Source organism: Physcomitrium patens, chromosome 8 (assembly GCF_059467195.1).
Source record: "Physcomitrium patens ecotype Gransden chromosome 8, ASM5946719v1, whole genome shotgun sequence".
NCBI lineage: Eukaryota > Viridiplantae > Streptophyta > Bryopsida > Funariales > Funariaceae > Physcomitrium > Physcomitrium patens.
The window spans coordinates 13,795,618-13,821,323 of record NC_143417.1 but is presented as its reverse complement, the minus strand read 5'-3'; positions in this window follow the sequence as shown (position 1 = coordinate 13,821,323).

Below are 25,706 nucleotides of genomic sequence, written 5' to 3'. Positions count from 1 at the left end.
AGCTTTGTTTAATTGCACCTTCATTGTTGTATGTAGTTTTGACAAATAATTTACCAAACTTTTTGCTATAAGATTATCAACTTTTAAAAAGTCAAAAATATCAAGTCATAGATGATAACCATAATTGACAAAGAAAGGTGTTTGTTGCATAAAAGAATATATTATATTATTATAAGTAAATTGTGCCATTGGTACGAGGGTTCTCTAATTGCCTTGTTGATAATTGATGGTACACCTTAAGTATTGCTCCAAAACTTAGTTTACGATGTTGTGTTGTGAGACAATTATATGATGAAAATATAACTAAAAATGATTTTTTAATTAATATTATATTATATTAATTTAATTAGAATTAAAAATACTTAAATTAGACTTTTATGAAAGCCTCTTAACCTATTTTTTTAACTTAATAGCAAGTAAATAAAAGTTAGTTAGTATTTTTACCTTCTATGATATAGAAACTTTTTTACTGTCTTAGTCAAGCTATAAATTATTAAAATTAGGATAGAAGAGATAAATGGTTGGTATGGTTGATACAAGGATCAAGTTGAAGATAGGATTGGACAAAAAAATCTTTAAGATAGATTAGATTGATATCCAGGGGTCGACCATTTGTGAGACAAGATTGAAATCAGACCTTTGATTATTAAAAAGATTGCCTAGGAAAAATTAGGGATTCATTTGAAGTTTGGAGATTAGAATTTGGAAGCTAGCTTGATATTCTTTTCAGAGGAATAAAGATTCTTTTTGTAGGATTTTAGAGGACTTAGAAACTAATGTTTGAAGTTAGGATTTGTATTGGTGATTTGGATTTTATATAATATAACTAGGGCTAGCAATTTTGGCTAATTCATAAAATTGGTATAATATCTATGGTTCAAAATTTTAAACTATTTGGATTATTAGATAAACTAAATATATACAAAGTTTTGTGATAATCTAATAGTGTAATTTAGAGATATCTAGTTTTTAGTATAAGAGGGTTTTCGAAGTTGGCAATTTGAGGTTGGATAGGATTTCTGTGATATTAGAAGATCTACTAGTTGGATCAAGGTGAAATTTGGTAAAGTCTTGAAAGACTTAAAGATCAAGTTGCACATCAATTTTGAGTTGAAGTTAATAGTTAGAAAAGGAAAAATCATTACTAGAACTTTTGCTTCACCTTCTAAGTTGGTATTAGGAACATAGTCCTTAGAATCTTCTAGAGACAAGTTTCTAGAACCTTCTAGAAGTAAGTCTTTAGAACCTTCTAGAAACTTTTTAGTTGGTAGAAGTTGCTTGAAAAGCTTCCTAAATAGGAATATATATTGGAATCAAGGCTAAAGAGTTCTTCAGTCTCGACAACACATCTCTTTAAGCTCTAGCTCACCTCTCTGGTGTTGTTCTTGTATTCATCTGATTAATCTAGTTCTTGTCAGTTCTTCTTGAACTTTTTGTTAGATCTTGAGTCTGTATTTCTGTGTCCATGATAGTTTGTCAAGACTTCACTCACCTCAGATATCAGAGCTAGTTTCTTCCTCGTTAGAGTGCAGATTACCCCTCTGCTTGGAAGTGTACTAGCATTTTAGAGGTTGCGGATTACCCTCCTCTAAACTGATACTTCTTTTGTTATAATATTAGAATCTTATTCTTCTTGGGGAGAGTGGATTATCCCTTTTCTTGAAGCTCTTAAGGCATTTTAGAGGTTGTGGAGTACCCTCCTCTAAACCAATATTGTCTTCTTGTAGAGTCATTTCTGTCCTTCTGTTAGAATGGCCGGAGGCCAAGACATTAGTATGACGGAAAGTTCAGAGTCCAAGTTGGATGCTATCATCAATGCCCTCGCTACATTATCACAAAGAACTGCAGAGATTGAAGGAGTCGTGGCAAGGCTTCATAATGATGGAGCATCTGGGATGGCACAATCTAGGTTGCACCAGCCTCAAACTTCTATACTTGGAGAAGCAACTTTGCCTCAGGTTCGACAAGCACCGCTGATTCTACAACATAAGGAGCTCCGAGTTAGCCTTCCGGACAAGTTCGATAGTACGTATTTCAAGTTTCAAGGATTCATCAATCAAATCAGGTTGATAATAATTTTATAGCCCGAACGCTATCCAATGGAGGAGTCAGGTGTTGGGCTTGTTGGAACCTTATTTATAGGACAAGCTCTATCATGGTTTGCTCCTTTGTTTGAGAAACGATCGTCCATACTAAACAACTTTGAAACCTTTTTGGAAGCGTTTGCAGAAACATTTGGTGAACATGACAAGGTTCGATGGGCTACAACAAAGATCCGGTCACTACGACAAGGGATGCGCTCTACATCAGTCTATGCATCGGACTTCAGGCAATTAGCATGTGACATCAATTGGGATGAAGAAGCGTTGATGAGTCAATTCTATTGGGGTTTAAGGGACGATGTGAAGGATTTGCTGTTAACTTTTCCTGATCCGCAAATGCTCAATGAAGCTATTAGCCAAGCTGTGAAGTGCGATAATTGCCTATTCCAACGCTGCTAAGACCAAAGTTTAAGACAACATACGGTTTGCCACGCCCCAACTATGTCGGCAAGCAGCGTGAATTCACATTCAGAGGTAGAAGACATGCAAATTGATGTGGTGCGTGTCAAATCCCTTACTCTAGAAGAAAAAAAGCGGCGCATGGAGGAAGGTCAATGCTTGTATTGCGGAGAAGAACGCCACAAAGTTGGAAACTGTCCCAAGAAGCAAAATCGACGTATTGTTAGGACTAGGGGCGCGTTTGTTTAGGAAAACGAGGATGCCCAGCCACAATAGGAACCGTGCAACTAGACAGTGAAATATCGCAACAACAACCAGGTTCCTTTCTTTCCGCTCAACCTACCCTTTGCTTTACAATCCCTTTGCTTATTGGCCCTCGAAAACTGAGAATCTTAGCATTATTAGATTAAGGAGCATCTGCTTGTTTCTTAAACGAAGAATTTGTGAAGCGTCATAAGATCCTTTTAGTACAAAAATCCAAACCTATTCACGTTGAGGTCATAGATGAGCGACCTTTAATGTCTAGTAGTGTCACTCATGAATCAGAACCTATAGAAGTGACGTTTAAGGGCCATAGTAGTCATATTATTTTCAATATTATTAGAACCCCATCAAATTTTATTATTCTTGGTCTTTCCTGGTTCGAAAAGCATAATCCATCCATAGATTGGAGGTTGCAAAAGATGACCTTTCCAACAAAACCACCCAAGAGCAAGCATAGTAGAAAACCCCGAATAGAGAAATCTTTATTCATTGGAGCAAGAGCGTTTATAAGATCGTCTAAGGAAGGCACACCGTTTGTCATTTATGCGGCTTCAACTACCGGGGAGAAGATCTCGACAACAAGTATACTTGAGCAATATAAGGATTTTAAAGACGTATTTCAAAAGAAGAATGTCGACATGCTACCGGAACACCGACCACATGATTGCGCCATAGACTTACAGGAAGCAGCACAACCGCCTTTTGGCCCAATCTACAATCTATCACAGATGGAGTTGGCGGAGTTGCGGAAAGACATTGACGAGAATCTAGCCAAGAACTTCATCCGTCATTCAAAATCGTGAGCTGGAGCACCCATCTTATTTGTGAAGAAGAAAGATGGCTTGTTGCGGATGTGCGTGGACTATCGAGGCCTCAACAAGGTAACAAAGAAGAATCGTTATCCATTACCCTTGATTTCTGGTCTCTTAAAATAACTTGGACGTGCAAGGATCTTTACAAAAATTGATCTAAGGAGAGCTTACAACCTCGTACAAATCAAGGAAGGAGATGAGTGGAAGACAGCGTTTCGTACAAGGTATGGCCATTTTGAGTATAATGTCATGCCCTTTGGTCTTACCAATGCTCCAGCGGTCTTTCAACATATGATGAATGATATTTTCCAAGAGTACCTTGACGATTTTGTTGTCATCTATTTGGATGATATTTTGATATTCTCCAAAAACAAGGAAGAGCATGAAAAGCACGTTCGTTTGGTCTTGGAGAAAGTACGCGAGTGAGGACTATATGCCAAGTTGGAGAAGTGTTTATTTCACCAAATAGAGATGGAATTTCTAGAGTTCATTGCGACTACGGAAGGCTTGAAGATGGACTCCAAGAAGGTGGAAGCAATCGTATCTTGGGAGGTTCCGAAGACGATTAGAGATGTACAATACTTTCTTGGTTTTGCCAACTTCTATCGGATCTTCATCAAGAATTACTCTTAAGTTGCTGCTCCTCTCACTCTATTGACATGCAAGGATAAGCTGGAATGGGGACCTCTAGCGGAGAAGGCGTTTCAAGCCCTGAAGACCACATTTACTATGGCTCCAATCTTGAAACATCCAGACTTTACAAAGGCCTTTTATTTAGAAACTGATGCTTCGGATTTTACTTTGGAAGCTATACTTTCACAAATAGGAGAAGACAAGAAGCTCCATCTAGTTGCATTCTATTCTCGAAAGTTCTCTACTGCTGAAATCAATTATGAGATCCACGATAAGGAACTTCTTATTATAGTGGATTTTTTCTAAGAATGGCATCACTTTCTTGAAGGAGCTACAAATCTAGTGACCGTATACACAGATCACAAGAATTTGGAATACTTCATGTCAGCTCGAGTTCTGAATCGACGTCAAGCTTGGTGGAGTATGTTTCTATCTAGGTTTGATTTTATTATCACTTATCAACCTAGAAAGCAGCAAGGACTATCTGATGCCTTATCGAGGAGATTGTATCTTATACCAAAGGCTAAAGAAGCAGCGTTTGATCAACAATGTACATTGTTGTACATTGTTGAAGCCAAAGCAATTTCAGTTTTGTGCTACTATTGTGCCAATTGATGCTGACTTCTTAAATCAGGTATGTGTCGTGACCATTAAAGATTCAGTAGCCATTGATATTAAGCAGCGTGCCAATGACGACAAGTTCAAGGTGGAGGGAGATCTTTTATACTTTGAAGAGCGGTTATATATCCCAAAAGGACTAGCATGACTCCGAGTTCTTCAATCTCGCCACGATTTTCCAGTTGCGGGACATTTTGGATTCAACAAGACCTTAGAGCTTATTTCTCGAGATTTTTGGTGGCTCCAAATGTAGAAGGATGTGAAAGATTTTGTCCTCTCTTGCGACATCTGTTCAAGATCCTAGATTACCTCGACATCGCCCTTATGGACTCCTACAGCCATTGCCGATTCTACGTCGACCATGGTCTTCAGTTTCCATGGACTTCATCATGGACCTACCATCATCAAACTCATTTGACAGCATCTTTGTCGTGGTAGATCGGCTTACAAAGATGGCACACTTTGTCCCTTACAAGAAGACATCTTCCAGTGAAGTCACAACAAGGCTCTTTCTCGATAATGTGTATCGACATCATGGACTATCAAATGTTATCATATCAGATCGAGGAACCTAGTTCGTAGCAAAGTTTTGGAGATCTCTCTTTGAGATACTCAAGGTAGATATCAAGCTTTCTTCGATTTTTTATCCTCAAACTGACGACCAAACGGAACGGGTGAACCAAGTCTTGGAACAATACTTACCATACAGCATCAAATATCAACAAGACGATTGGACCACATATCTGTCGCTAGTCGAGTTTGCATATAACAACACCCTCCATGCGTCGACTTAATACACACCATTCTTTTTGAACTATGGGTATCATCCGAAGCTTGATTTATTGAGTCCATCAACAAATAACAATCCAGCAGCTGAAGGATTTACGAAACAACTATCAGAGCTTCAAAATATATTGAAGCTTCAATTACAATCTGCTCAAGAATCCTACAAGGCATTTGTAGATAGATTTCGAAATCAAGCACCTACTTTCAAAATTGGAGATAAAGCATGGCGTCTTCGACGAAATATCAAGACCAAGCGACCATGTGATAAGTTAGACTATCTAAGATTGGGACCATTTATCATCCAAAAGTAAATCAATCCAGTGGCGTACAGTCTAGAATTATCGGCTTCTATGAAGGTACATCTAATGTTTCATGTTTCTTTGTTGGAGCCTTATCGAGAGTCATCTTTTCCTGGAAGAGTGCAATGTCCGCCACCTAGTATTGAGATCGAGAACCACAAGGAATACGAGATTGAAAAGGTGCTGGATTCACGGCAAAGGTGAAGCAAGTTGGAGTATCTTGTTCATTGGTGCGGCTACGACATTAATGAACGAATGTGGGAGCTAGCTGAAAATCTTGCAAATGTGTCACAAAAGGTACAAGAGTTTCATCAACAACATCCTCATAAACCTAAGCCGGTTCAACAATAGCTTCCTTCTAAAGCTTGCTCAGCCAAGAATATAAGAAAGGGGGAGAGCACCACCAAAATTCACAGTTGATGTAGTAATTTTTTCCAAGATAAAGTAGAATTTTTTCAATAGCCATAGTTTGGTCTTTTGATATGGATAGCGAAGAGATAGATACTATGCCAATCAGATTATCTCAACCGACCAGCTCACGAAGGCAACCCCAAGATGAAGAACCGCCTACACCATAATGACGACGGAGGATACCGAGTAACCGATCACTAGTGATTGTATTCAAATTCGAGCCTACTTACGACGGACAGCCAGAAGGCATATTTGCAGGACAATTTTAGAATGAGGACATGAAAATTCATGCTTGGTCAGGAGTTGAAGGAGTGGGCCACTAGCGTTGGCTTCAAGGGCCGATGAACCACTTGCTTTGTAAACAAGAGTTGGAGTTCATAGCAGACGTTATGCGACAGATCTTCATTTTCTTGCGTTGGTACTGATTAACAACAACATTGCTTCTCAGAGACCTCGAAGCTAAAGGAGGGGGTGATGTTAGGGACATAGTCCTTAGAACCTTCTAGAAACAAGTTTCTAGAATCTTCTAGAAGCAAGTCTCTGGAACCTTCTAAAAGCTTCTTAGTTGGTAGAAGATGTTAAGGACATAGTCCTTAGAACCCTCTAGAGACAAGTTTCTAGAACCTTCTAGAAACAAGTCTGTGGAACCTTCTAGAAGCTTCCTAGTTAGTAGAAGTTGCTTGAGAAGCTTCCTAAATAGGAGTATATATTGGAATCGAGGCTGAAGAGTTCTTCAGTCTCGACAATACATTTCTTGGAGCTCTAGCTCACCGCTCTGGTGTTCTTGTATTCATCTGACTAATCTAGTTCTTGCTAGTTCTTCTTGAACTTCTTGTTAGATCTTAAGTCTGTATTTCTATGTCCGTGACAGTTGGTGAGCAAGTGACATCAATGTAGTTTTTGGAAATCCTCTCACAATCTGTAAGTTGGATTGAGCTGAAATCTCTTAAGTATATATAAGACTTACATTGATAATTGTATGCAAAATTTCACATCAAGTAGATGATCAGATTAGAAGTCACTGCTTGTCAAAACACACTGATTAGGATTAAGACTTATAAAGAAAATCTAAATTGCTTAAATATAAAAGTAACATGATAATTAAGATTTATGTATGATTAAAGCTACTAAAAAGAGTGTTTTTTACTACTTTTGAATTGAAATTTGGATTATAGTCTTCACATGTGGGTGAAATCTATTAGGATTTTTTGGATACTTGTGAACACATTCTCACCTTCTATAGCTAGGTCTCAGTGATTTCCTAAACAAGACAATATATAATATGACAATACACTCTATCTATCCATCAATTTGAAGATGAAAGGTCGAAGAAAGCTTTATATCCACCTTTAAAATCATAAAAAGAATTCTCTAAAATCTTGATATAAATTGAATACCCCTATCTGATATAATATCTTTTGGTAATCCATAATATCGTTAGATATTATCAAGAAAAAACTTGGCAATTTCTTCACTTGTGATAAATTTTGTGCATGGTATAAAATTTGCCATTTTGATAAAATGATTTATTATCACAAATATAGAATCATATGATCTTGAGATTAGAAGATTCATACTAAAATCTATAGAAAATAGAAGACTATGGTTATTTTGGAATAGGTAATGGTTGAAGAAGTCCATAAGATCAATGCCAAGGAATTTTACAACTTTACAATTTTACAAAGTCTTTTACAACTTTTTACATTTGTGGCTACTAAAAATCTCTAAATATTAGCTTCAAAGTCTTATTATATCCAAAATGTCCTATTGTTGGAAAGTCGTGATATGCTTGAAGAACACGTAAATGTGCTTCTCTTTCTAGCACATATAGACATTCTTCAACATAAAGTAGGTTGTTTTTGAACCCAAACTTAGAAGTATTATAAGACTTAGAAGAAGTATTTTTGATATTATAAACAAGAAGATCAGAGGATATACTTGATTGAATTTGTTTGAAAAAAATTGAATCAATAGTCAATGTTGATTTCTCTACTTGAAGATGAAATTGTTTTGGTTTCAATAAAATTATCTTTTATTAATCAAAAGGTGCATCTCCTTCTTTAAATGCAAGATAAGAATGTTTGGAAACAACATTGGACAAACCCTGTTGTTTTATTGGCCGAAAAGTACTGTTGAACTCAAATCTTGACAAAAACATGCTCTAACGAGCCTGACAACAATTCAAAACACGAGCTGCCATGAAATACTTGAGATTCTTGTGATCCATATATATAGTGATTGGACTGGAAGCGCCTTCTAAATAATGATGCCATTCTTGAAAAGAATCTATAATTACAAGAAGCTCTTTGTCATGGATCTCATAGTTAATCTTGATTGTTGAAAAATTTCTAGAATAAAAAGCTATTAGATGAAGTTTATCATCTATTTCCATTCATGATAATATGACACCCAAAGCAAAGTTTGATGTGTTTGTTTTCATAAAAAATGCCTTGGAAAAATCAATACGATAGAAGATTGGTTCAAAAATAAAGGTTGTCTTTAAAGCTTCAAATGCTGCTTCTGTTTCCTAACTCCATTGAAGTTTGTCTGTACAAGTCAAATGTGTAAGTAGAGTTGCAGTTCAAGAGAAGTCTTTGATAAAGATCCTATAATAATTGCTAAATCTCAAAAAATATTAAATATCTTAGACCGTTTTTGAGATCTTCTAATCCATAATAGTTTGAATTTTCTTAAGATTCATTATAAGTCCATTATTTGAAATGATGTAACCTAAGAAGACAACTTGAATAGTATGGAATACACACTTTTCTATCTTGGCATAGAGCCCTACATCTCTTAATTTTTATAACACATAACAAATATGAAGTTCATATTCTTTTGTATTCTTAGAATAGATTAAGATGTCGTCTAGATAACAGATAATAAAATTATCCAAAAAATCTCAAAAAATATCATTTATAAGATGTTTAAAAGCTATCAATGTATTTGTAAGTCCAAAAGGCATGATATTATATTTAAAATGTCCATACCTGGTTTAAAATATAATCTTCCATTCATCTTTTTTTTTTATGTGTACCAGATAATATGCTCCTTGTAAATCTATTTTTGTATAGATCTTAGCTTAATTTAATTGATCAAGAAGTCTAAATATTAAAGGTAGTGGATACCTATTCTTGATGGTGATCTTGTTGAGTCTTCAATAATCAACATACATCTACAATGATCAATCTTTTTTTTTTTCACAAATAGAATTGATACTTTTGTTAGAAATTTGGAATGGTGTATGAAATTTTTTGCTAGATTTTCTTCAATATACTCTTTGAATTTTGCTAATTCATTTTGTGATAAATTATAAATTGGTCCAAATGGTAATTATGCTCCTTCTTCAAGGTCAATTGTGTAGTCATAAGAATGATGTTCCAAAAGAGTATCCACATTTTTTTTCTTAAATACATCTTAAAAATCTTGATATTGGCTTGGAATACCACTTGAAGTCTTTGCACCATTAGAAATGGATGTAACATAAATAACACAAGGTGATCCTTCTTTTGCAGCATGCAAGAAAGCTCTTACATCTACAAACATATGTTTAATTGTATTAGACTTGTGATTTTTTACTTAATTAATTACACTCTTAGTTATACTTTTAGAAAAATCAAGAATACAAGAAATCCAATCTATTCAAGGGTTGTATTTTTTTAACCACAATAAATTTAAAATGATTGGATCATAGAGAGATCTAATAATATTAAATACCACAAAGCTGTTATGACCATTAGTTATTACTTCTATAGGAAGGATTTTATAAGTAACATCTCTAAAAGATAACATGCGACCATCTATGATTTTTATGTGAACATGTTTAGTTTTTCTTACTAACGATATGTTAAGTCTTCTAACAAATTCTTCATCTAAGAAATACGGTGAGACTCCTGAATCTAATAAAGTAGAGGCTTTATAATGTATAGGTCCTAAGATAATATTTAATGTAAAAGAAGGAGTGAATTCTTATGATAGAATAAGACCTTCATTAAGTATTATATATGGTTTCCGCCACACGACCTTTATTGTAGCTAAACAAACTTGTTTTTTGATATATTGTCTTCTTCAACATTTGTACTTCTTATTTTATAATTGCATCACTTCTTTGGATAATATTGAGCAGTTTACTTAGATTCTTCATAATATAAGCACAATCCTTCTTGACGGCAATGAGTCTTTTTTAGTTCAATAGGAGGTTTGAAACATAACACATCAATTTGCATATCTTTTACTTTTGAATGTATGTGTTGAAGAGGCATTGGTATTTCCGTTGAATTATAGTAATGTTGACGTCCACTAATTTGACTCTCAAATCAAAATTAAAAAGTCAATTGTCACACTTCACAGCAAAGTCAATTGCTTTACTCAATGTTTGAGGATCAAGTAAGTTGAGCATTAATTTCTTTATTTCATATTGTAATCCATAGAAAAATTGCCTAATAAGTGCAATATCATCCTACTTGATATTTGTTGATAATTGTTGAAATTGTAAAGTATATAATATTATGGATTCATTGCTTGGTGATAAAATATAGATCTTGTTGGTTGCAACACGAGTTACATCATATTTTCTATTCATGGATTAAAATTCTTCTAAAAATTCCTTCAAATTATCTAATATTAGATCTTATCATTCAAAAAAAGATAAAAACCATGATAGTGCTGAACCTAAAAGAAGTGTACCAATAAATCTAACTTGTGATCCTGGAGTTGGATAGCTCTGGAGTTGAAGTTCAATCACAAGTTGTACTTGATTGATAAATCCTCAAAACTTAGATATTGTACCATCAAACTTTTTAAGTAAAGCAACTCTTGGTTCTCTAATACTAGGAGGATGTTCTATCATAGGAGAACAAACATGATTGAGTGCAGATGTTGAAGTAGCTCCAATCATATCTATATCATCATTTCTTATTATTCTTCTTGCTTCTTGTGGTGGTAAATTAGGTTAATACATCGTAAGCATTTACTCTCTCAATTCCTCTTGCATTTGTGTTATTGCATTCTTCATTTCAAAAAGCTTTGCTATCATAATTCTTACAAAATAAATGTCTAATATTACTCAAGATAAGTAAAAGAAGAGAATTAAAAACAAAGAAGATACAAAAAGTAATATTAGTTTAGGAGAGGATAATTTGTAACTTCTAATATGCTTATGTCTTATTAAAAACAAAGGTAATCAATTCTTAATCAAGAAAAGACAAAGCTCTAATATTATAAATATATTCTTGATAAACTGTCAAGGATATGAATTGGAAGAAGATACATAAACTTAAAAAATTTGTGTAAAATAAAAAGTGACAAAATAGCAATAAAGTAGTATGTATATTAAAAAAAAAAATTGAAATGGCTATTGCCAAAAGAAAAGGAAAATAAAGACTTTTAAATCTAAACTAGAAGCAAGAAAAGAGTTGATAAGAGTGAAGAAGGCTTCATTCTTATCTTTATATATACTATCTAATTAGGAGCTACATGGTGATGTTCTATAGGACTTCTAATACATGTTGACTTAGCGAGATACATGCCTTAGCTTAAAAAGTAAGTTTTCTATATATATGTCATATAATTAGCTTCTTCTTCAAGTTATCAACATATGTGGTACATGGCCAACTTGTTGACCATATTTTTAATCTAAAAAGTCAATTAAAGATATGTAGAAAGTCAAAGCAGCATCTATAAAGCTTCTAAAAAACTTCTATAGAAGATATTATGGAATTAACCTACTTTTATCTTAATCATATAAGTAATTATTGATTTACATGTGTATGTTCGTGACGTTTACTTAAGGCCAAATTGAAATTAGGAGTTGTGATTTGCTAAGAGTTTATACTTAAGAGAGTTTAAATTAAAGAATGGTGATCATAAAGGCTTTGATGTTAAGAATCCTTGTTGATCTCTTAATTAAGACAATTAGAATTAGAATTCTAGTTGAAATTTACAACTAGATTTGCAAAATAATTAATTTTAATGATTTAGAAATTAGATTTGAGCTTGTAAGTAGCCAATCTTAGGATGAAACGTATTTTGGATATATTGGTGGTACTAGTTTTGCCAAAAAGGCATTAATTTTTGAAATATAGGCATTTTTAGACTTGAAATTGGATTTAGGGTTAGGATCCCTATGGACCCTTAATCTTGGTTAGGAATTTTTGATTTAGATGGTGGAGATGTGTATGCCACTTTTGGGCCTCCTCCCACTTGATTAAGAGGGCTTGGGTGGCCGAGCTCCCTCTCTCTTTTCCCCTTTTTGTAAGACAAAGCCCTACCAAATTATTTCTTGGCTTTTAATTGAAGGAATTTTTTCCCAACTTATTACCACCTTGATTTTTTTCCTCTCAGTCACTCAATTTTTTATTCTTTTGAGAAATATTCTATACTCATCTTTTTCTAATCACCAGCTTTCCAATGATATAAGACACGAGTAATTTGAAGCTTGGACCGATTTTTGGCAAATTTCTAAGTGAAAGGGGTCCACTACCCTTGGGAGCATTGGAGTGCCGACTTCATACATCCATAACTCGGTGATCTCTAATCCAACTTCAATTTAGTTTGATGGAATGAATGCATTTTGAAGCCTAGTCTTTTAAAAAAATCAATTAAACAACTTTCAATCAATAATAAATTTTTGAAGAATTTCTATGTGAGAAGGGATATGCTGCCTTGGCAGTTTAGAACAACTAACTTGGAAAAAACATATCTTAGTGTTTACTTAAGTTTTTCTATTAAAACTTTCTGGAAAAGAAGCTTTGCTAAGTTTAGTTTTAGGAGCATCTAGATTTCTTAACTTTGAATCATTAGCCAATATTTTGTGGATCTTTAAGTAGACGGCTGTTTGCTGCTTAAGTAGTTCGAGTCATCTTATTTTAAAAATTCATATCTTAAACGTCAAATCTTGGATTACCACGAGTTTTAAACAAAAAGAGCAAGCTTAAGTAAAATCTAACTACAAAAAAATTTAAATCCATAAGAGTTGTGGAGAATTTTTGGCAATTTTTTGAACAAAAAGAGTTTGTTGTCATCAACTTGACTCACTCGACATACTCAAGGTAAGTTTTTTTGCCCTAATCACCTCCTAATCATACTTTTTAGTACATGAATTGCTAGAATAAATCTTCATTCATCTTATTACCTCTAATTAATACTACTTAATTAAACATTTTACTTTAACTTGATAATTATTTGTTAATTTTAACTTCTAATTATCTTTTGACGTTCAATTTTTAACCTTATGTTATTTCAATCTTTACTTAACTTTTAACTTTAAATTTAATTTTTAAACTTCTTTTGACCTTTATGTTATTTCATTTTTATTTAACTTTTAACTTTGACTTTAATTTTTACCTTCAATTTTTAATCTTTAGGTTATTTTATTTTAATTTAATTTTTAATCTTAATTTATAACTTTTTCTTTTACTTCCAACAATTGACTTTGTTATTTATTTTATTTTTTATCTTTTATCTTTTATCTTTTATATTAAAATTTTTATTTCTATATTAATACCGAATTTTAATATTTGAAGCTAATTATTAAAAAAATTCTAACTCTAGATGAAGTTTTGCCATCAAAACTTCATCCATAGATAACTTCTTGGATGTAACTCTAATTTATATGGTTGATATTATTTTGAAAATTCCTAGACTATCACTCTAGTGTGGTATTAATTTTTTATTTTTATACTAATTCATAAGTTTCAGAGTTTAAGCTTAATCAAGTAAGTCTTAGAAGGTATTTACCTCAATAAATTAAAATTGCTAAAAAATAAATAAAAAAATATGTAATTGACTTGATTATATTTTTTTGGACCAATTGTGATTATTATATTATTTTTTATTTATCTTATTTATGGTTTACCTCTCTACATTAGTTAATATTAGATTCTATTCCAGGTTACAATTTAATTAAATTGAACTTAAGTGAGTGGAGAAAAAACTACTTAAAGGTGGATATAAAACTCTCTTTAGCTTTTTATCTTCAAATTGATGGACAAATGGAAAGGATGAATCAAGTTTTAGACCAATATTTGAAGTGTACTATGAACTATCATCAAGATGATTAGACAACTCTTTTGCCATTGGCAAAGTTTACATAGAATAACTTAGTACATTCTTCTACTTAATAAATATCTTTCTTTACCAATTAAGTTTATCATCCATGACTTCATATTTTTAACTTTTCAAAAGTTGATAATTTTGCGACAAAAGATTTAGCAAATTATTTGTCAAAGTTACATGTAACAATGAAGACATAATTAAATGAAGCTCAAGAACGACATAAGACTAATGTAGATGCCTATTGTAAGGAGCAACAACAATTCAATGTAGGTGACAAGGTATGATTATTTTGTCACAATATCAAGACTACTTGTCTTTGTGATAAGTTAGACTATTATAGGTTGAGATCTTTTTTTATTTGTGAACAAATCAATCTTGTTGCTTATTGATTACATCTAATGGAGTCTATACAGATCTACCATGTATTTTACGTCACCTTTTTTGAGTTATATTACATAGTAAATATCTCGGGAAGAAGAAAAATGTCACTTCTTTTTATAGAAGTAGATATTAATCAAGAATTTGAGGTAGAAGAAGTCTTAGATTCAAAGCAGTGTCGTGTTGTAATTCAGCTACTATATGAAAATAATGTAATTATGTACTTAATATATAATTTATTAAGTAACATGGTAAGAGCCATGTTAGTAGATTTTAGTTGATTGTAGAATATAATTTGATTATTACCTTGAGAAGAGGTTGTTTAAAAAGATTACTATAGAATTTGTACAACTTTAATTTCCTTTTGATAGTGGCTTTTAAGATTGGTTTTAGTTGACAGTAACTTCTAAATATTTAGAATCACCTTTGTTAGACATTAGTGACCTTTGAAAATTTATTTTAGTTCTTTTATTTGATGTTCAGAGTATAAATTATGTAAATCTTATAAAAAAAAGATTAAAGAAGGATTTTGGTAGCAAAGAGAATAATTAGGGCACCAATATAGATGAATGGAGATGGATGATGAAAATCTCCATTCTTATTGGTCAAAAATCATGACCAATGGGCTTTGAGGAGGCTGCCCAAAGCCATATTAGAAATTAGGGTTAGTTTTTTAGAGCCATTCGAACTTTGAAGGCTAAAGTCAGTGTTGTTCTCGTTGCGTTCAAACTTCAATATAGTAAAGTAATTGAACTAAAAGAGGTAGATTTGAACATGGAAAAAGACTGTTTATATGAATTAGGTGTATTAGTGTCACAATTGACTATATTTTGGCTATTTGAAATCAATTATCAAACTATAAAATATCAAGGCTTACTACTTCTGTCTTAATTCAATCCATAATCCATTCTACGATTATCAATTCAACAATACTTCTCTCAATCACAATTCTTCATAAGTAAATAATAAAAAAAATAAAGAGGTAGCATTAAGCTTACCCCAGCTTACGACTCTCAGTCTGGCTCTCGGCTTACGATTCTTAGTCTTGCTCTCGGCTTACGACTCTCAATCTGGCTCCCGACTTACGACTCTCAATTTGGCTCTCAATATATGACTCTCAGTCTGGCTCCCGGCTTATGACTCTCAGCTTATGACACATCAGGTAATTTGATTGTCATGCTCTTCCAACATCTTTTGCCATTCTTTTGTCGGTTTTAAAGGTATCTCCGAAGGTGTTGTCGCTAAAACTGGCATATTGGTCCACACTAAATTATTAGCCTCCTTCGTTAATGTGGTTAGTTTAGTCTATAACATCGCAACCTCTACCTGCAGCCGTTCTTGCCATTCCTTCCAATCAGTCTTCATCCTTACTTTCTGAGACACCATGTTCACTATCTTCTCCTTAACAACAAAAAAAAATACGATGCTTATCAAGAGCTCCCCTCTTACTTCTTACTATGGTCTAATCAATTGGGTCGACTTTCCATTTTGTAACAAAAAATCCATCCCAGATTTATGCATAGTAAAGTTTAAGTCGATTGCTATTGATCCGTGTCATAAATTTAGTACCTATAAAATATTATACTGAATCATTTGGAAATCCTTCAATAACTCGATATGGCCCATGCCATCGAACTTGAAATTTTCTTGGAAAATATTTAAATCGACTATCATAAAGAATTACCAAATTATTTGGCATAAAAGCCTTTGATCTAAGCTTACTATCATAATAAGTCTTTCTTTATTTTTGTGTAGTTTCCATTATCATTAATGCATTGGCTCTAGTTTCATCCAATTTTTCTAATTCTTCTAAACGGTGCCGTAATGAATCTTGATCTCCCAATCTAATATCTATAGGAATTCATAAACTTTGGACTTCCAATTCAATAGGTAATATTACTTCTTAGCCATAAACCAATTAGAAAGGGATAGCATTGGTAGTAACTTTATACGCAGTACAATATGTCCAAAAAGCTACGAACAACTTAGTGTCCCAATCTGTTTCCACTCTTGAAACTGTTTTTGTTAAGATTTTACATAAAATTCCATTAGTCTTTTCCATTTGTCCATTGGCTTTAGGATGATACGGTGTAGTCTTTTGATTTTTTATCTCATATTTAGCCATGAGTGCTTCGATTGTACTATTTATAAAATGAGTTCCTCGAAAACTAACTAATTTTTATGGACAATCGAATCATGTAATAATATTTTCATATAAAAAGGTTGCTAATTTACTTGCACTATCAGTTTTCGTAGGTACGGCTTCAGCCCATTTTGTTACGTAATCCGTTGCTATCAGTATATACCATTTTTGTCCATTTCTCGAAATTGGTGCAATTAGTCTCACAAAATCAATTCTCCATTTTTCAAAAGGCGCTTGAGCCAAGATTGGTACCAATGGCATTGATGAAGTTCCAGTAGGTTGATCCGTTCTCTAACATAGGTCACAATGATGGACAAATTGGTGGGCATATGCAAATAGTGTTGGCCACCAATAACCAGCCTATAAAGCTTTACAAGCCGTGCTGTCCTCCGCAAAATGTCCACCACAACTGTCTAAGTAGCAATCTTCCAATATAGTACACACTTTAGTCTGATAAATACAGCGTCACAAAACTCCATCCTTGCCTTATTTATATAAAACTTTACCAATCATTGTATAAGGTACACATTTTAATATTAAGCGTCGTTTAAGCTTTTCATTAAAATTACGTGGGAAGGATTAAAATATCAAGTATTGAATTATTTCACTATACTTTGGAGTAATTACATCTATTGCAAACAGTTCCACCTTGGGTAGTGCATCATTAATGGGTTCATTATCTAATATATTGGATAATCGAGATAAATAGTCCATATTGGAATTTGATTTTTTTAGTCTTACCTAAATAGTAAAGTCAAATTCCTACAAGAATAAAACCCATCGTGCAATACGACCACTCAATTGAGGCTTATTAATCATATATTTTAAAGCATCATGGTCGACGTGGAAAATAAATTTATAACCAAGAAGATAATGTCAAAACTTTTGTATGGAATCAATGATTCTCAATACTTCTCTTTTGGTTATTGCATAATTTCTTTCAGCTGCTACCAATTGACGACTTGTATAATAAATAGGATGATCAAAATTCCAATCATCTTTCTAGCTTAGTACAAAATCAATTGCGACATTAGATGCATCCACATAAACTTGGAATGGTTTTGTCCAACAAGGTGCCACCAATATTGGTGCTGAAACCAATTTCTATTTCAATGTTTCGAATGCAATTGTATATTCATTTGTCCAAAATAGATTGGTCCTATTGGTTGGTGGTTTCTTCAAGAGATTTGTCAAGAGAAGGCATATAATTGTGAATAGATAGATAAATCACCAATAATAACTGACATGGCCAACAAATGCTCAAACACTCATAACAGTGTCTAGTTGCTTTAATTCTACTATAATCTTTACTTTATCCAGATCTGTAGCAATGCCTGCCATAGAAACTATATGACTCAACAGTTTACCAAAAGGTACACCAAATTAGTACTTTTTTTGAATTTAAAGAAATTCCATATTTGGTACATTGATTCAAACATTGATCTAGACATTCTAGATGCCTGGCTCTCGTACTAAATGTACAGAAATCATGTAGAAATATTTCCATAGAAATTTATAGAGAATCTTGAAATACTTGCATCATTACCCTTTGAAATGTAGCTACTGCATTACAAAGCCTAAACGGCATAACCTTATAGGCAAAGGTCCCCCAATCCATAATAAAAGTAGTTTTTAACTGATCTTTTTTTGCAATCTTAACTTAATTATTATTAGAGAATCCATCAAGAAATGAATAACATTCATGTCTAGCAACGACATTCAATATACTATCCATGAATAGTAAAAGAAAATAATCCTTCTTGATAGCCGCATTTAATTTTTAGAAATCTTGACAGATGCAAACTTTTCCATTCTTTTCGGCACTATAACAATTAGTGAAATCTATTCATTGAAAGGAATTGGATAGATAAATCCAACTTCTAAGAGTTTATCTAGTTCTTCTTTTACCATAAGTGAGTATTTTAGATTAAGTCGATGTTATCTTTGGCGTACTCGTGTAGCGTTCTCCTCCAATATAATTCAATGCTCACAAACTTCAGCTGGAATTCCTTTCAAATCTGCACACAACCATGCAAAAGCAATTTTATGCATTAAAAATTAATCCACCCAAATTTCTTTTTCCTTGCCTTTTATATCGTCGTAAATCTGAATGATTTGGAGAGCCTCCCTTGTACCTAAATTAATTGGTTGACATCGTGGAATTTCAGGAGTCCCTGGACTAATGTTCTACTCAATTCCAAAATCTTTCATAAAATTTGACACATTAGAACTTTCCAACTCCAGTTCCATAGCACTAACGTGATTAACATTTTGTCTATTCATCCAATATGCAATCATATGATCAAAATCGTCAAAAACATCTATAGGAACTAAGTACTCTCCTGGTCCCGTGTATTGGTAGTTCATTCTAGTGTGCTCGACAACTTGTCTTGGATCAACATAAATTAGGTCAGGTACACCAATTTCTTCTTCTATAGACTCATCTTCACAATCCGACGTGAATTCTGAACTTACAACTTGAGTTTTTCTGTGATATTAGACAGAGTACATTTGAAGCACAATTTTATCATTACCTTTTCTAATTGTCAATGTACCATGACCTCAGTCATTTTGAGCTTTAGCTTGATACAACCACCATCACCTCAATAAAATTGGGTATGATAATATAGAGCTTTGCAATCGAAAAACAATATAATCAATTTTGTAGGTAATTTCCTCAATTATTGTATCAATACTTCATAAAATACTCATAGATTTAACTCGACTAGAGTCAACCATTGTCAAAACTATTGTAGTAGGTAATAAGTGATCTAAATCTAGCTCCTTCATTGTAGCGGTATTCATAAGATTAACATTAGATCCTCCGTCTACTTGCACTCCCGATAATAATATTCCATGAATTGAGACATCAATCGTAGGTGCATTCGGATCGGGATTCAAACTTACTTCTTGAATTTCTTTATTTTGAGATCTATGAAAAATTAATGAAGAATTCAAGATAGTTCGGCACTCAGGTCCTACCACCAATAGTTGCTTCATAGAGATCGTAGGATGTATGGTGTCTAAATCTTTTAGAATATTATATGGTTCTGTATTAGTAGTAATTTCCAATATCCGTTTCTTCTTCCCAATTCTAGACACCGACGCAGGTAAATTGGTTTTCTCTATATTGAAAATTGGTAAAGCTACTAGAATTGAATTTGATGGAGTCTATAAAATTGATCCTTTCAATGGGTAAGATTGTTCTCCTAATTAGGCTGATATTGGTTCTTTGGAATTCATGCCTCTTAGAGGATCTTTCAACAGAAAGGATGTTTCCCAAAACTATATAGAGAATAAAACAGCTTGACAAAAAACCGAAGCATCCGTAATTGGTACCTCTTTAGGATGCACAACTGATTCAGGTCTTATATTGAGTAAAGGGCCCATGTCATGACGTGGATTGGATGTCCTCGTAATTGGGTCCAATTGGCCCTTTGCTTCAGGATCACCCAAATATTGAATTGGTCCTTTTTCTTTTTGTTGACTTCTTGTAAGGACAGCTTGGACTACTTCTATCCGATGAACTGGTGAATCTTGAGGACCTTGATTTATCTCATCCATTTTTTCTTGGCTTTGAATCTGCTGATCTCGATTATTGAAATTGAATGGAGCATTACATTGCTGATAAGTATGTCCTGACTACTTGTAATTCACACATACTGGTGCATAATCATCATTAGCTCTGAGATTGGGACATTCACTGGCATAATGACCAATCTGTCTGTAACGTAAACAACAAAGTAGTCTTCTTGTACCCTCATCCGGCATATTGGGTGTCTCTATTGATATATACCTACTAGGCTTGTTCCATGTAGGATTAGAAAATGATCCTGGTTGTCCTATTTATACGGAGGGTACTTGATTCGATGACATCGATGGAGCATATTGTTGATACCTCTGTTGCTCCTTTCCATAGTTCTAGGAATTTGATGTAGACTCTTGATTAGAATTGGAACTTTGAAAATTATTGAATGTTCAATTTTGACAATTAGATCGATTTCTATTCCATCCATACGTATTTCTTGTTTGAACTTGATTGACTTCCCACTGAGTCGGTAGGATCATGGTCTGATTACTGAATTGTTGTTGTCTTTGTAAATGCCAACAGTTTTGGGTAGGGTACTTTCCTCCACAAAATGTATATTGAACATCCGTTTGTCTGGGTGATGGAAATTCCGTATCAAAATGACCTTGTCCCTTATAATTATTACACCATACATTAGGTCTTATATTAGAAGGCTTATGTCGTTTCTTCTTATCTTTAATCAAATTCACGGCCAATTCTTCCATCTTCTTTGTTAGATTTAATAACAAGGCTTCATTTGGATCTTTAACAGTTACATTTGTGAACAACTTCGGTTGTTGATAGGTTGGCAATGTAAAATAAGGTATCATTGTTATTGGTACTATTGCTTATAAAGGTATAGCATTAATTGGTTGTTGCAACATAACATTCTTTACATTAGAGGCAGCCATTTGTGAATAATTATCCATCGACACATTTTTCAGTTGTATTTGTTGGCTTCTTGAACTTGGAATCATTGTCGCCTCCACTGTTAACAATTGGTCATAATGACATTCTTTCTACACCTTTGCTCGTACCAATGATGCATCTACTGTAGCTGGTCAAGCCTCTTTTACAAACATTTTTAATTTTGGTGGATGCAAACCGTTAATTAATATCGACAATATAAACGCATCTAGCATCTGATTATTTCACCATTTATGAAGTATATTCATGATCTGGCCATAATAGGACTCTATAGATTCCCTTGTAAATATTTTATTATTCATAAAACTTTCTTGAAGCCGATCTTCAAATCCTATTGGTCTAAAATGGATTAAGAAGGCATTCCTCAAGGCCTCCCAATTTGGAAATTTATCCACTGGTTGCCAAATATACCATTCAAAAGCTGTATCTTTTAAAGTTACTGGCAACCATCTCAATCAAATGTCTTCAGCTCTACCATTATTAGCCAGGCAGACTCTCAAAAATTGAGATATATGGTGATCGAGATCAGAGCCCAGCCAACCACTAAAAGTAGGTAATGGTGCCACACTTGTAGTTTGGTCTCTTACTGCTCCCATTTGTACTGCAATTGGTACTTCTGGCACTCCCACGGCCATTAGTGTTATCACTAGTCTCCTTACTATTTGAATCTAAATTTTTCTTCCTTTGGTTTTTCTTGGACCTGCAATTCTTTTTTGTTATTCCCGTAGGCTATTTCTTATGGATAATTGTTCTAGTCTTTCTTTTGTTTGTCGATTAATTCTTTGATAATCCTCTCCCTCCATGATTATCACTCATAAACTTTTATTCTTCTTTACAAAATCAATATTGCCTTGAATTATAACTCATCTATTTGTAATCCGTAAACTAGTACTTTTCAACATATAATTCCATCTCCCATATAATCAATTTCTAACATTTTATATTGTTATCATTTCTCCGACAGTGGTACCAAAATATTGTTCTCGTTGCGTTCAAGCTTCAGTATACCAAAGCAATTGAACTAATAGAGGTGGATTCGAACTCGAGAAAAGACTAGTTATATGAATTGGATCTGTTAGTATCACAATTGACTGTATTCTGGCTATCTGAAATCAATTATCAAACTACAAAATACCAAGGCTTACTACTTTCGTCTTAATTCAACCCAAAATCTATTCTACAATTATCAATTCAACAATACTTCTCTCAATCATAATTCTTCATAAGTAAATAATAAAGAAAAAAAAAATGTAGCACCAAGCTTACCTCAGCTCAGGACTCTCAGTCTGGCTCTCAGCTTATGACTCTCAATCTGGCTCTCAGCTTACGACTCTCAATCTGGCTCTCAGCTTACAACTCTCAATCTGGCTCTCGGCTTACAACTCTCAGTTTGGCTCTCGGCTTACAACTCTTAGTCTGGCTTTCGTTTTCTCTTTCTTCAACCTATTTATCCTATCAAAAAGATGATCCGTCGGCCAGCGGATTCCAAAGGTTATGACTCTTTGAATTCTTAACCATTTATTCCACTAACAACCTACTGTTACCAACTAAGCTGCCTAACCATCAGTCTAATTCTCAAGGTTGTCAATAACCAACCAGTAACTTACCGCAAAGTTTATTTATTTATTCTACAGTCAGCAAGTTGAGGTTTTTGGCTATGGTTTTGGTACAAGTTTTGTATAGTTTGGAGTTTATATGAAGGAAATATAGGCGCTCAAAATTAAGGTATGGATTTGGGAGCTACTGTCACTTTTTTTGGCATAACGCATGCATAGAAATAACAATTGAGGTTTAGTGACTGCAATTAGAGAGAACACTTTTGCGGCTACACTTTCACATACTGCTTATTGGATTCTAAGTTGAAGTGAAGGAATTATTAGATTTTGAAGTCAGTGCATGCAATCTTAGGGTAGTAAGTGACCTGATTTATTAGTGGTTGTGTCTTGAACTATATCTTGAACAATTTGACAAGGTTTTGGCTCAAAATTTCAAGGAATATATAAATTCATGTTAATAAACTTTGTATATAAGTTTTATGATATTTGAGCATTGGATTCTTGAGATATTAAGAAAATAGTGCTCAGGTACTTATAAATTAGGATTTAGAGTGTCTACTAGGGTTTCTTAGATGCCAAAAGATCGGAAGTGAATTTATAGTTAGATTTCTTTTGTGATTAAAGTTAAGGGTGAATTATACCTATCCTATAAATTTGAGACAAACTGAATGGTTAGATCAAGAGTTATGAATTTCTAAAGTTCAAGAAAAAAAAAATCTTTGCGGAAAAAATATGTTTTGAAGGGATTTTGTTATATTTTGAGTTTTATGCAAAATAAAGGAGTTTTGGAAGCTAAGATAAGATTAATATCAAGGTTTAAGCTATACTCTCTAAAGCTAGATAACCAATGTATTCCCAGATAGCAAATCACGCCATACGACAATGGCCCCTAAATAGGTTAGAATATTTTGTTCATTGGTATGGATATGATATTAGCAAATGCATATGAGAGCCAAAAAAGAAACTTCAAAATACAACAAAGAAAGTTGAGGCCTTTCATCAATGACATCTATCAAAATTAAGATGAAGAATTGTAAAGATCCATGACAGATGATGACCACTCCTTATAGAACTCATCCCTAGAAAGAAAGGTAATATCATGGATATATACATTTATCTTAATAGTTACTTATATGATTAAATAGAAAAAGATAAACATATATTAATTTTATAAATTCTTCTAAAGAAGCTTCATAAAAGCTTCATAGATGTAGTTTTGACTTTAGATGTATTTGTAGGATAGAAACTTGGCCAACAAGTTAACCACATGTTGGTAGCTTGTGGAATAAGTTAACTCCATGTAATAGCTTATAGAACAAGTTAACTCTATGTAATAGCTTGTCGAACAAACAAAATATATTGTACATACATAGATAACTTGCCTTACAAGTTAAGACATGTGGATAGCAAAGTCAACATGTATTGGAGGTCCTATAGAATATCGCCACATAGCTCTTAATTAAAGAGTATATATGGAGGCAAGAGTGAAGCCTTCTTTACTCTTGTCAACATCTTTCTAGTCTTTAGTCTTATTTCAAGACTTTCTAATTTTCTTATTTTTGGCAATAGCCATTCTAGTTCAATATTATATCATCTTTAAGTGACTTTCCAGTTCTTTTTAGTGATATAAGAGTATGTTGAGGATTTTCTTTTTTTTAGATTCATATCCTTGATATTAGCTTGGAATGCTACTTCAAATCTTTCTTCCATTAGAAATAAGTATAACATTATTGACACAAGATAATCTTTTTTTTGTAGTATGTAAGAAAGCTCTTGCATCTATAAATATAAGTTTAGTTATACTAGACATATGAATTTCTACTTGATTAACTACACTCTTAGTTATACTTTCAAAAAAATCAAGACTATAAGAAATCCAATTTATTTTAAGATTATATTTTTTTGGCCATATTAAACTTAAAATGAATAGATTAAAAGAAGATCTAATAATATTAAATATTACAAAGCTACTATGCCCATTAGTTATTACTTCTATAGGAAGGATTTTATGAGTAACATCTCTTAAAGATAATGGATGACCATGTGAGACTTCTACAAGAACATATTTAATTCTCTTTACTAAATTTATGCTATATTTTTAAATAAATTCTTTATTTAAGAAACATATTGAGGCTCCTAAATCTAAAAAAGCAAAGGCTTTATAATGTTTAAATACTAAAATAATATTTATTATAAAACAAAGAGAGGATTTTGAGGCAAGAATAGGACCTTCATTAGATATCAAATAAGATTCCAATCTTATGGTCCTTATTGTAGCTTGACAAACTTATTTTCTAACATAATATCATTTTTGAAAATTGTACTCTTTACTTTGTTATTGTATTATTTTATTAGATAATATTGAGTAGTGTACTTAGGTTCCTTATAATATAAGCTTAATTCTTTCTAAAGATGATATGTCTTTTTTTACTTAATAAAAAGTTTGAAACATCAATACCTAGTGAAGGTCTAGCTACAATAGGAACCTATTATAATTAGATAAATTTACTACATTGATGTAGTAGGTCACTACTACATCAATTTGCATATCTTTTATTTCAAATACATGTATTAAAAAGATATAGGTATTGCCATTGAATTATAGTAATATTGTCATGATATAACATGACTAATAGGCAAAAAAGGTGAAGAAATCCTTATATTATAGAAGATATTATTTCAAATATCATATAAAATTATCTTAGAAAATAGACAGTAATCTAAAAAAATTAAATTAAAAATACAAATGCTATTT